An 11,876-nucleotide genomic window follows, 5' to 3' on the forward strand; every position below is an offset into this window, starting at 1 on the left:
CTTTGTAAAGATAATGGATTGTACAGATAATTAATTTCACACTGCTTTCAAATTAAAACCTGGATTCTAAAGTCCACGTATCTAAACAGCCCCTAATCTTTCTTCTTTTCTATGACGAAGAAGAGCATGAAAAATATTTACATATGTTTGGAAACTTAGAAACCCCCGTAGTGTTATCAATCATCATCTCGGTGATCGGTAATGGAAAATCATTTTTTTGGAGGAAGGAGGAACCCGAGAAGCACCGCCACAACACCCACCTTCCACCATGCATACGTTCCATCCTTCATTTCTTTATTTCCTTGGCTGTCTTCTTCATATGATAGGTTTCTAGTCAGACCGTCTCTAGTATGTCTCCTTCATTAGGATTTATATATAACTAGTAAAAGTGCACGTGCGTTGCACGTGGAACTACAGTATGTTAACAACATATAACAACAAAATAAATGTTTATTTTACAACTAAAAGCTTCCATCTTCCCCCACGGGTAGGTATGTAAACATTTTAGGTGATGACTACATTTATAAGATGTGGTTGCAACAATCACAAATTAGGCTATAAAACCTTGTCAAAGTGCAATGCAATCTTGTTGTTCTCAGTTCCAATTGCACGGTCCTCCAGCAATCTCTGTGACCTTAAAAAGTCATAATCCATATTAGAGGCCCATATTAGAGGACACTAATAAAGAGAGCATACAATTATTAATTCATATCCGTGATTCCAATAGAAACTTATAATCATCAATAGTTTTTGTCTCTAATCATATAGTAGGTACCATGTTGGGACATCAAAACGGATCACAAGCACTTTCACTACAACAGAGAACTGGAATGACACCACCACCAAAGAGTAACGCAATTCTTCCGTTAGTCTGCGTAGAAGCTTAAAATGTGAGATATACTATTTGTACATGCAAAACATGAGAAACAAGAAATATCTATTTAAGTCAAACTGCTAAAGAAACAAACCAATGTACTGCTCATAATCATCTGGGTACATCACATATATTTTTACATAGCCATTAGTCTAATAAAACATGAGATCCAAGAAATACATATTAAGCCAAACTGCTAAAAAAACAAATTGCAATTTGTTGTACACACTCGGCTAGAAGAACTTATCCTGCACATAGCGACTATTATTAGTTCTCATAAATTAATCAAAAAGCACACACAACCTGCTTTCCAAATTTCAAACCAGCTTCAAGCAAGTTGTCTCAATAACCCATGATGAATATCCACAAACAAGCAGTTGTAGTTCTTCAAGAGCTCTAGAAAGTAGGAACAAGTAAAGTCATCCATCCGGCTTTGTTCAAAGAGTTTCATGGTCTTGGCAATGACAGGAATCTTGTGAAAATTACATGCAAATGCAGCATAAAGATGCCAATTGGGTTGGGTAGCAAAGTTGATGGTTGGACATTTACATTATATAGATGCTTTGCTACTTGCTGGAATGCCTACAAATATGATATGGGTAAAACTATCAGCAAGCAGATATTCCCAGCCAAAATAATACTCAAAACTGTAATATATAAATCGTTCTAAAATTAAAACATTAAAATGCTTTTTCAAGATCACGACTCTGGTAGCTTTCATCTCAAGTCCGGATCGAAAATGGCTCAATTTTTCTAATGCATCATCTTCAATATAGCCAATAAAAAAATGAAAATAATAATTAGTGGGAAACTTGCAAAAGAATGTCCATTCTGAACTGGTGCACAAAGAAGCTCGGAAACAGAAAATTTTCTACCCGGAATCTAATGGAAATTAAGTGTACCAATGATGGAAACAACACAACAGTAAAATTTAGCTCAACAGTACAGTTCTATTCAATACATCATCATTAAACGAAACAAAACCTAACATGTGTAAATTAAAGCAATTTGCATTTAAACCTTTTTGTCAGAATTTTTTTCATGAAGTTTCATCCAAGAAATGTTTAACAAATTATAGAATAATGTTTAGGCAGAGGAAGGGAACCTTAGTCATGTACCAAAATCCGGGTTCTCCTCAATGCTCCATGGAAATGCTCTTCAAAATAAAGTGTAAGTAAAAAATCTCAGCACCTTCAGGACCTACCCGGAACTTTTTTATTTCAAGAAGGATACTCTAGGAGGGGAAAAAAGGAAAAAGAAATGAAAGATTCTAGAAATAAAAATAGGCATCCAACAAAGATGAGATATTTCTTGTATCAAGCCCAGAAGCGGCAATATTCCTCATATATATATATATATATATATATATATATATATATATATCATCCATTACCGCTGAAAATCGCAAAAGAAGTCACCAAATCAATTTCCTATTTCCAAAACCGACTAAACCCAAAGCAGATCAACCGTCGAAGTGCTCTGCTTCCTCTTGTAATTGAGGAGGATTAGCGTAATAGTTGGAAGCGATTTTCAGTATGAGGCCCATCTGTTGGAATGCCTGCTAGATAAATTGCCTACATCATCAAACAACTTCAGCAAATCATACTTTTGTTGCCAGTATTTTTTCTTGAAGAATATGGTAGGCACCATAACTTTCAAGCTTTTGGATGTGAGATGTACATGCATCTTATGCATAAAGAAGATATCTACAAGGTTCTGATGATACGAAAATAAACAAAAAAACATCAAACACCTTAAATCTTTCGGGCATCGTCAAAGTCAAATCAATAACCAAGAAGGTTCTGATGATACGAAAATAATAACCAAGTCTGATGATATCTTCTTTTTGATCTATTGTTGTTATTGACACCACAACAATAACCAAGAAGAAAATCTAAACAATCTAAATAGAGTACCCTCTTTAATTAACAAAAAGGGAACAAACATAAGATCATGCTTGGTTGTTTAAAACACATTCTCTTGATTTAGATAAAGAAATCTAAAAAATACACTTTATCTTAATATTTAGAGGCAAAATTATAATAGATCAAAATTTTACTTGAATGATTAAAATAAGATGTTGGTATTATTATTCATGACGTTCTAAAGGAATATAAATGTCAGTAGACCGATTTCAGAGAGGCAAGTGTGTCCTTTGATAATCAACATGATCAGTCAAGCCTACACCAAACCTAATTATCTGGTTAAGAAAACTGAATTATACATTTAATTTAAACCGAACAAATATTGATCAGAACTGCTAATAAAATCCATTAAGAGCATATATTACCAGGAAAAAAAAGCAGACACCTATCTCCGTCAAGTCCCATCAAGTCAATTTAAAAAAGAACACCTACAATAAAATAGAAAAATCAATATTTCGAGTAAAGTGAACAAATCTAAATCATAAATTTACTATTAAAATATTTGAAAGAAATAAGAAAACAGAGAATGGTGGGTTTTTTCCATGAGAAGGAAATGAATCAAATGAACAGGAAAATTGGCATAGGGAATAGAGCAATAGCATATTTATGTAACATTATTTTATTTTTTCATAGCAGAAAATATATTAAAATTATAGTAACAACATGAAAATTTCAAACAGACCACTATGTGGATGTTTGTTAGCTAATCCAATAATAATTGAACAATTTGCACATAAACAAAGATGTTTGTGAAACTAACGTCCAGTAGTCAATGTGATTGTAATTGCAATCTAAAAGAAACTTCTATTGCATGGAGTTCATACAAGGAACTGTTTTAAACATTCAAGCAGTTGCACATCTCGTCACATTCAACTACTATCTGAGCATGCCTGTGTGTGTATTAGTAGATAATCTGTTAGAAAATGTAGTCTCCAAGACAAATAAAGACATACCAAAACAAAGGGTTCAAAATTTTCTTTCCCATTTAGATAAGGTAAAGTCAGTACTCATAAAACATATAAGAACTCTCTTCTGAATTCTATTTGCCGAATTTTGTGTAAATTTTTTTTCCTTTCAATGATTTAGAGGGAAATGATATGGTTAATTGGTTATGGCTTATTTGAAGGGATATCAAGGGTTTCTCAGAATACAAATTGAACCACGCCGGTAAAGGAAAAGATTGAAAAGAATTCTACCAAAATTGTTCTTCTGCCACACAAAAAAAAAAAAAAAACCATGTAACTAAATGATAGATAAGTTACAAAGTTGAATCAAGAATCGGCCAATTCAAGTCTACCGACACCAGCTTTTAGAGACATATGAGCGAGAAAGAGAGAAGCATTTCAATTCGGGACAAATGAAGTAAAATAGTATAAAATTCATAGCTCAATTGAAAAATTAAAATTTAAAAATCGATAGGAGTAGTGCCTCATGGTTCATGCCCAAGAGTTTATGATGTAGTGGAGAATGGTTTTGAGGGTCGGTACCGGATATACCAATTTTACACCTAACACCGCTGCAGTGGGTTTCAAAGCTAAATGGCCTGAGTTGAATATGGCATATGCGTACATGGCAGGCTTGGCAGCAAAGGTCCTGGGTTCAAAACTTCTTGATATTAAAAATTCACATGTAATGGCAAACCCAAAAGATGGGCCACATATAAAGAGAAAAGATATTGGAAAATACCCCAAAAACAAAGTCACGCCAGATATTCAAGGAAAAAATAAAACAAAAACAATAGTATAAAGCCTAAGAAAAGCTCGCTTTAATAGGGAAAAATGAAAGAAAGGAAAAGAATTCACGAAAAAGAGAAATTAACAAGTATCAAAGCAAAGTAAAAAAAAAAAAATTATATTAAATATATAAAGATGGCTATTGCCTTAGAAGCAAAATGACAAGAAAAAGAATGGAGCTCACAGAAAATGAAAATCTTCACGGAAATCGGAATATCAAATCAATACCGTCCTTTACCCCATTTTCTTATTTTGAGCACAATAAAAGAAGATAACAAAATCCGAAAGCAACGCCGTTGAGAACTCAGTTTTGCCATCGTGTTTCTGCCATAGCCTTCGAGATAGATAAAGAAAAAATCCCTTTTCTAGCAGTAGAAGTATATCACTAAAATTAAAGTCTAATAAAAAGCTCAAGCGAAAATCCCTCCACAGCAAATCTGAAACCCAACATAAAAAGAAAATTCAGATGAAGAGAAGAAAAAACACCGACCGCCAGAAAATTCCCGTAAGAGAAATAAACTTAGTAAGGGAAGCCCGAAAACCCAACCCACATCATCTTAATAGCAACCTGTCTAGGGAGACGGAGGTAAAAAAAAATTAAATTGATAAGAGCCAAACATAACAAAATCAGCAATAAAAAGAAGTAACAAAAACCCATAAAACCAAATGTAAAAGGAAAGGGAATAGGAAAAAAATAAGCTCATACCAATACATGAGGAGAGTCAACAATCTATACCCAAGAAACGAGAAACCATACTTGATAGCCGAATATCCCATATACCATAAGATAAATGTTTATTAGAACAACAATTCTGTGGTATGAAACTCCCATCGAAGTAATAAATTTTTTTGTCACTGTATGTACCTGCTTATGCAATGGACTTCCAGTATCCAATCAGATGACAAAAAATAATATATTACCATTAAGAGAAGCAAAAACAGTAATTTCAACATTGACAACAAGCATCAGGTAGGAATAAAAAAAATCAAAGATGCCTTAAAAGTTCGATGTTGAATTAATTCAAAGCATATACAAATTACAAAAATGAGAATGTAAGTCTTCCCCTTTTCATTGTAATAAGTACTGTGCATGAGGCATTTCCTCAAACAGTTTGTGTCCAAAAAAATAAGAATGGAAGTTTTTCCTTTTTGATTTTAATAAGTATTGTGCATGTAGCATTTCCTCAAACAGTTGGTGTGGAGGAGGAAAGCATGACTAAAGTTTTAACTATCTAAAAACAATAAGCCTAACATGTTTTAAAAGGGACAAACCATGAGCATGGTAAAACTTTGAAAATGAAAAAAAGAGAGAAAATAAAACAAAACAAGACTAATAAGAAAAACAAACAAACAATATTTCTCGAGAGTAATGACAACATGAAAATGAGCATCTTAAATTTAATTAAGTGAAAGAGCAATGAAATATGGGATCACTTGAAATGAAAATAAGCTCAAAGGTAATTCGGAAACGGATTTTGAAAATCCTGAAACTGGATTTAAATAACCAACACACCTACAATAATATATAATCACAGAAAAAAAGAGAGAAAAAGATAAGAGATTGAGAAAGACAGAAAGATTGAGAGAGAGAGATTGAGAGAAAGTAAGAGAGAGATATTGAGAGAGAGAGAGAGAGCACCTGGATAAATCGCCCAACCTGTGAGGGGGGAGAACTGAGAGTGGAAGATGACTGTAAAAATCGCGGGACCCGTTAGAGAAGAGAAAACGGGAGGGGGATATGAGCTTTTTAACCAGAAAAACCCTCGCGGTGAAACGGGATGATTCCCAAAGAAGGAAAGCAGCCGCCCAAAACGCTTTGAAATAGCAGACACTTGGCGGGATTGGAAGATACATGTAGCCAAGTGGAGAGCAACGCATTAAAAATGAGCGACATGTGCTTGGGTTTTTGGACTTATTCTCGAGGGCAAAGCATTAGCGAAAATGTCGTAAAAGCCAGAAAGAAAGAGGACACGGGAGTAAGTTTAACGAAAATATAAAGTGGGACATACATGGCATTTGGGGGAAAGTTGGTTGACGAAATTTCAAGGTATAGGCTTTTAGAATAGTAAGGATTTACCTTGTACATGGGCTTGGGTGGAGACTGTGGGACCCACCCTCTTAAAACATGAGGTAAAATGGTGGCCCACTCAATGGATGGGCTTGCGTGAAATGGTGAGATCCTCCCTATCAAAAAATGGTGTACAATGGTGAGCTCCACCCCCCCATGATATGCATGGGTGTAAAATGATGGCCTCACATTCTCAAAACATGTGTTGTAAAATAATGGTCTTAACCATGTATATATGCTTGAGGTGTAGAATGACCCATGTATAAAAAAATCAAGTAAAAAGTTTTCCAAGTCTGTGTTTGGCAACCATGAATTTTTTTCATGATAAATTTAGTTTCTCAAGTGGTGAGAGAGGGATAGGGTGGGTGGAAGAAGGAGATATTTAAGAGGGCACGAATGAGTAGAAGGTTAGAAATACTTGAAATCAAGGGGGAAAAAACTTTACTCAAAATATGACTGATTTTTCTTGGTTTTTAGGTGCTTCTCTAATGCAGACATGCAAGGGACTCTTCCTTCGGAGGAAAATTCTATTTTTTATACTGAACTTAATTAGGATAAATCGTAAATTGTACGATTCAACCGAAAAACATAAGATTCATAGAATTAAGATTAAACTCATGGGATTCAAATCATAATCCATAACTTGAATCGTAAACCGTAAGATTTTCAAAACATCGTATTGTCGCATCTTTTGTTACTGGATCCTGCAATTAGGACTTTTAATCTCATGACTTTCATGCTGCTAGTCTGGCTTTATCATAGACTTCAGATCCCTGTGAGTTCAGGAAGAACCAAGCTCTCCCTCACCATTTTCAATTTCCTGTTATTGCATTTCATCTCTCTAATACCTATCACCCAGTATTTGTCCATGAATACGCCTGCATCATTAGTACTTAAAGAGAGAACACTTGGAATTGTCCTCATACTCAATTAAGGGCCACTCAATAATGTGTGCATTTTTCAATGTTTGATTGGGCTGATTGCATAAACTTACCTTGGTGGCATGGGGAGTGGGCATAGGGGGAGGGCCACCACTCTTTTACACTAGAGGGGCTTGCCCAAGTAAAAAAAAAGGGGGTGAATATATCATTTCCCCTTATATTTGGATGTAATGGGCCCACTATCTTACAAGTCATGTTTTGATGGGTGGGGCCCACTACCCCGAGCATGGCATGGGTATTTTTGTCTTTTAAAAGATAAATTTCTTTCTTTTCTAGTTATCCGTCAGAGGGGGGGAAATATCATTCCCTAGCTAACAAATATAATTTTCAGGGGTATCTTGACGCGTGGTTTCTAAAACAAATATAATTTCCAGAGGGGTATAGTATCTCCACCAGCCATGAGCTACAGGACTCATCTAACGTGCGCCGGAAGCCTAAAAGCATCTGAACTGTTGGATCATCAAACGGCTATAAATAAATGTCTTCAGGCCAGTACATGTTAGCGACCTCCAAATAAAACAGATGAAGTTCTCCTTCTAGAACGGCTAAAAACAAAGGGAAGAAACTTTTGTGCGATGACTTTTTCGCCCCCCTGTAGAATTTTGCGCGCCCCTCTTCACGTGATGTGACGTCAAAAAGCTTTAGTTTGCCCACAATTCACAGTGAAGAGTGGGGCGCATAATCCTAGATGGGGGCGAAAAAACCAGTTCCAAAACTCTTTGAAAATATCAAATTCGTTCAAACTCATACTCACCATCTATTGCCTGAAATAGAATATCGGTCGTATCAGTGCAGCCCTTGAAATCTGCTCATTTTTCAGGGAGAGAGAGAGAGAGAGAGAGAGAGAGGGGTGGGGCATTAATTTCTGCTAATACGGGGTGGGGGACAAATTCTATACAAAATTGTACCAAGATGCTTATTTCAGGCGGACAATTTCTGTAGACGTACAATGACTAGGAAAAAAAATGTTATTTTCTGGGGAAGCGCAATTGCTCCCTTCACCTCCCCTGCCTTTATCTCTATGCAAATAAACTTTGGATAAAATCCATTTTGGCCCCCGCTCGCCACCTGGGCTCTGGTATTACAAGAAGGTGTTTAAAAAAAATGGGTTATTTACTGTTACATGCTCGACATTTGAAAAAATGACGGAGAAAATGTTGACTTTTGCAAAAACTCTAAGAAATGCTATTTTATTAAAAAAATGACTATTTAGGACGAAAATACCCCTAACCTTACTTTATCTTTCTCTTCTTTGTTTTTACACTTTTTTACTTTTACTTTCAAGTTTTACAGTTTCATTTCTAGGTTTTTTACTCTGACCCTTTTTGTGTGAAACGGCCACTTTTCCGGTAATATAAGCTTTCTTCTCCGGCGAAACATCTTCATTTCTCCGGCATATGCTCATTTGTCTTGAGAGGGTAGAAGGAGTTCTCTAGAGACGCCCCTTTCTCATTTTCTTTTTCCTCATCCAAATATCCAAAATCTCATTATTTTTGTAAGTATTTCCCCTTTTCTAGTGGCTGTAGCCAAAATAGGTGGTTGTAGCCAAAATCAGTTGCCCAAAGAGCTCTCACTAGGCAAAAGGGTAGTGGAAGCCAAAATGGTACTCGCACGGGTTATTCATAGCAAAAAAATAGGTTACTTGAAGCTAAAAAAATGTAACTCGAATCCAAAATCGATAACTCAAACCCACAAAGTAATAGTCGAAGCCAAAATAAGAAGCAAGGCACTCGAAGCAAAATGTAAGTTATTTGAAGGCAAAAATGATAGTCGAAGCCCAAAAAATGCTAGTTAAAGCAAAAAAAAAGTTACTCCAAGCCAAAAATGATAGTCGAAGCCAGCAAATATTTCTCGAAGCTAAAATATATTAGTTAAAGACGAAAAAAGTTCCAAATGTTACTGGAATTCAAAAGTTTTAGTCGCAGCCAAAAACATGTTAGTCGAAACAAAAAAACCAGTTATTTGAAGCCTAAAAAAATTTAGTCGAAGCGAAAAACACAACGGCGAATGTTACAGGAAATACATTTTTCACTTCGACCAAGTAATTTTTGGCTTCAACCAAGTAAATTTTGGCTTCGAATATCCTGTTTTGGCTTCGAGTACCTGTTTTTGCGTTGAGAAAAAGAGGGGGAGATCTCGAAACCCTTTGACAAATTTTCTTTGGCTTCGACTAAATTTTTTAATTCCAGTAACATTCAAAACTCTTTTTGCCTTCGGTCAAGTAGATCTCGTTCAAATATGAGACGGTGGTAAACATCACCTACCTTGGACCGACCACTCTAGCAATCAAAACAGGGTAGTTCTACAAATTCTAGCATAAAGATTTTGTCCTCTCTGAAAATAACTAATCATTTGATGTCCATTGGATAACACGAAAATGATGAACATATGACTTTGTCATAGCATCTCTTTTACAAGTTTAGAAGTTAAGAGAGGTAGTGGAGTTTTCCATTAGCCACAGTAACACAACAAAAAATTATCAAATGGGGTTTCTCAACATGTCCATAATCCAATTTCTCCTTCTCATCTTCCCATTCTATTTTATTCCTCTGCTCACATGACGATATAAACACTGATAGATCGGTGCTCTTGGCTTTCAAGAAAGGCATAGTTGTTGATCCTCAGAATCCCTCAGGACAAAGGAGCATCTGCTGCTAGAGAAATGAGATGTTTCGCCGGAGAAGAAGGCTTCTATCGCCTGGAAGTAAAAGAGTAAAACGGTAAAACCAAGAAGAGAAAGATTAAAGTAAGTTGAGGGGTATTTTCGTCCATAGAAACATTTCTTTTAATAAAATAGCATTTCTTAGTATTTTTTCAAAAAGCAATATTTTCTCGTCATTTTTTCAAATCTGCATGTAACACTAATTGATCCAAAAAAACAAAGAATCTGAAAATGCAGTCCTGTACGGAGAAATAACCCACAACTAAGTGGGTGTATAGTACCACCACTACGTACGTATAACAGCTTTCACCCATTTGATTTTAATTTTGGTTTTCTAGTGCACGTGTCACGATTGGAAGACGCGTGCTTTTTTTCCAGCACGGGATTCCGTTTTGCTACAACCCTTCTTCAATTTATAAAGATAGATAGAGAGATACCATTCTATTCCTCTCCCCTCCCTCGTTTCTTGAAAGCCCTCCATGGCTTCTGCTGGCCAAGCAAACCCACCCCATGCACCCAACCCTAACCCTATTCCACCTCCGAATAACCCACTGTTTTACCTCTATATGGCATTTAATCTCTCCATTCTTTTCTTAGGGTTGTTAATTTTCATTCTCTTTGTTGTAAAAGGAGACTTGAAACCCTTGAGCATTCTCGCTGGAACTACGGCTCTCTTCCTCGGTGTCATCCCACTTGTGCTAACAATGGCCATCAATTGTTACTACAACCGCCAAGCAAGCCCACCCCATGCACCAAACCCTATTCCATCTCACAACCCTATTCCACCTTCGAATAACCCACTCTTTTACCTCTATATCGCATATATTATCTCCATTCTTTTCTTAGGGTGGTTTGTTTTCAGTCTCTTTGTCATAAAAGGTACTGACTTGAAACCCTTGAGCATTCTCGCTGGAACTACGGCTCTCTTCTTTGGTATCATCCCACTTGTGGTAACAATGGCCATCAATTGTTACTACAAGTGCCAAGGAAACCCACCCCATGCACCAAACCCTATTCCATCTCATAACCCTATTCCACCTCCCAATAACCCACTCTTCTACCTGTATCTGGCGTATAATATCTCCTTTCTTTTCTTCGGGTGGTTTGTTCTCACTCTCTTTGTCATACAAGGTCATGACTTGCAACCCTTGAGCATTCTCGCTGGAACTACGGCTTTCCTCTTCGGTATCATCCCACTTTTGGTATCATTTGCGATAGATTTTTACTACAAGCGCCGCAATTAATGGTATCTTTTATAAATACTTTGTTCTGTTTTGAATTCTTGCTTCATTTGGGTTTACTTTCTTTTTCATTATCTTTCCTCCATCCATATATCTTTGTTGAGAATTGGGTTTAGTACCTAGTTTTTTCTTATGTGGATTTTTCATCTTTTCTATCAGAAATGGGTTTGGATGTTTGGTTTTCATTCTCCATCTTTTGCCTCTTTTTCATTCTCGATCCTTTCAGAAGTAGTGGGTTCAGAGGGTGGTCCGTTGATGATTTCTTCTTGGGAGAAAAGAATATAGAAACCCTCTGAGATGTGTAGTTCCTGACATTTTTTAATGAAATTTAAATTCCGTGTGTTTTCTCTATGCTTATTTTTTTCTTCTATTTGTGCATTATGTAGCTGCATGTGTTGTGATTTCTTACTCCAAGTGTACTTTTCAAAAAGG

The 11,876-nt window shown here is 36.0% G+C and overlaps 1 long non-coding RNA gene across 4 annotated transcripts; it reads right to left on the bottom strand.

Annotated features, from left to right (window-relative positions):
- Positions 1-432: 432 nt before the first annotated feature.
- LOC143849055 (uncharacterized) lies at positions 433-6,480 on the bottom strand. 4 transcript variants are annotated; one of them, XR_013235529.1, is made up of 5 exons: positions 6,172-6,480; positions 3,165-3,227; positions 1,178-1,456; positions 776-871; positions 433-627 (listed from the first exon to the last, which is right to left on the bottom strand). It is a non-coding gene; the product is annotated as an uncharacterized LOC143849055 (long non-coding RNA). The 4 variants fall into 4 exon arrangements; XR_013235528.1 differs by having other exon boundaries at positions 433-634; XR_013235527.1 differs by having other exon boundaries at positions 433-871; positions 6,172-6,477.
- Between the last annotated feature and the right edge of the window lie 5,396 nt (positions 6,481-11,876).

The sequence above is a fragment of the Tasmannia lanceolata genome, unplaced genomic scaffold, assembly GCF_043159265.1.
Source record: "Tasmannia lanceolata isolate RefF3 unplaced genomic scaffold, GAP_Taslan_0.1 ptg000016l, whole genome shotgun sequence".
Lineage (NCBI taxonomy): Eukaryota > Viridiplantae > Streptophyta > Magnoliopsida > Canellales > Winteraceae > Tasmannia > Tasmannia lanceolata.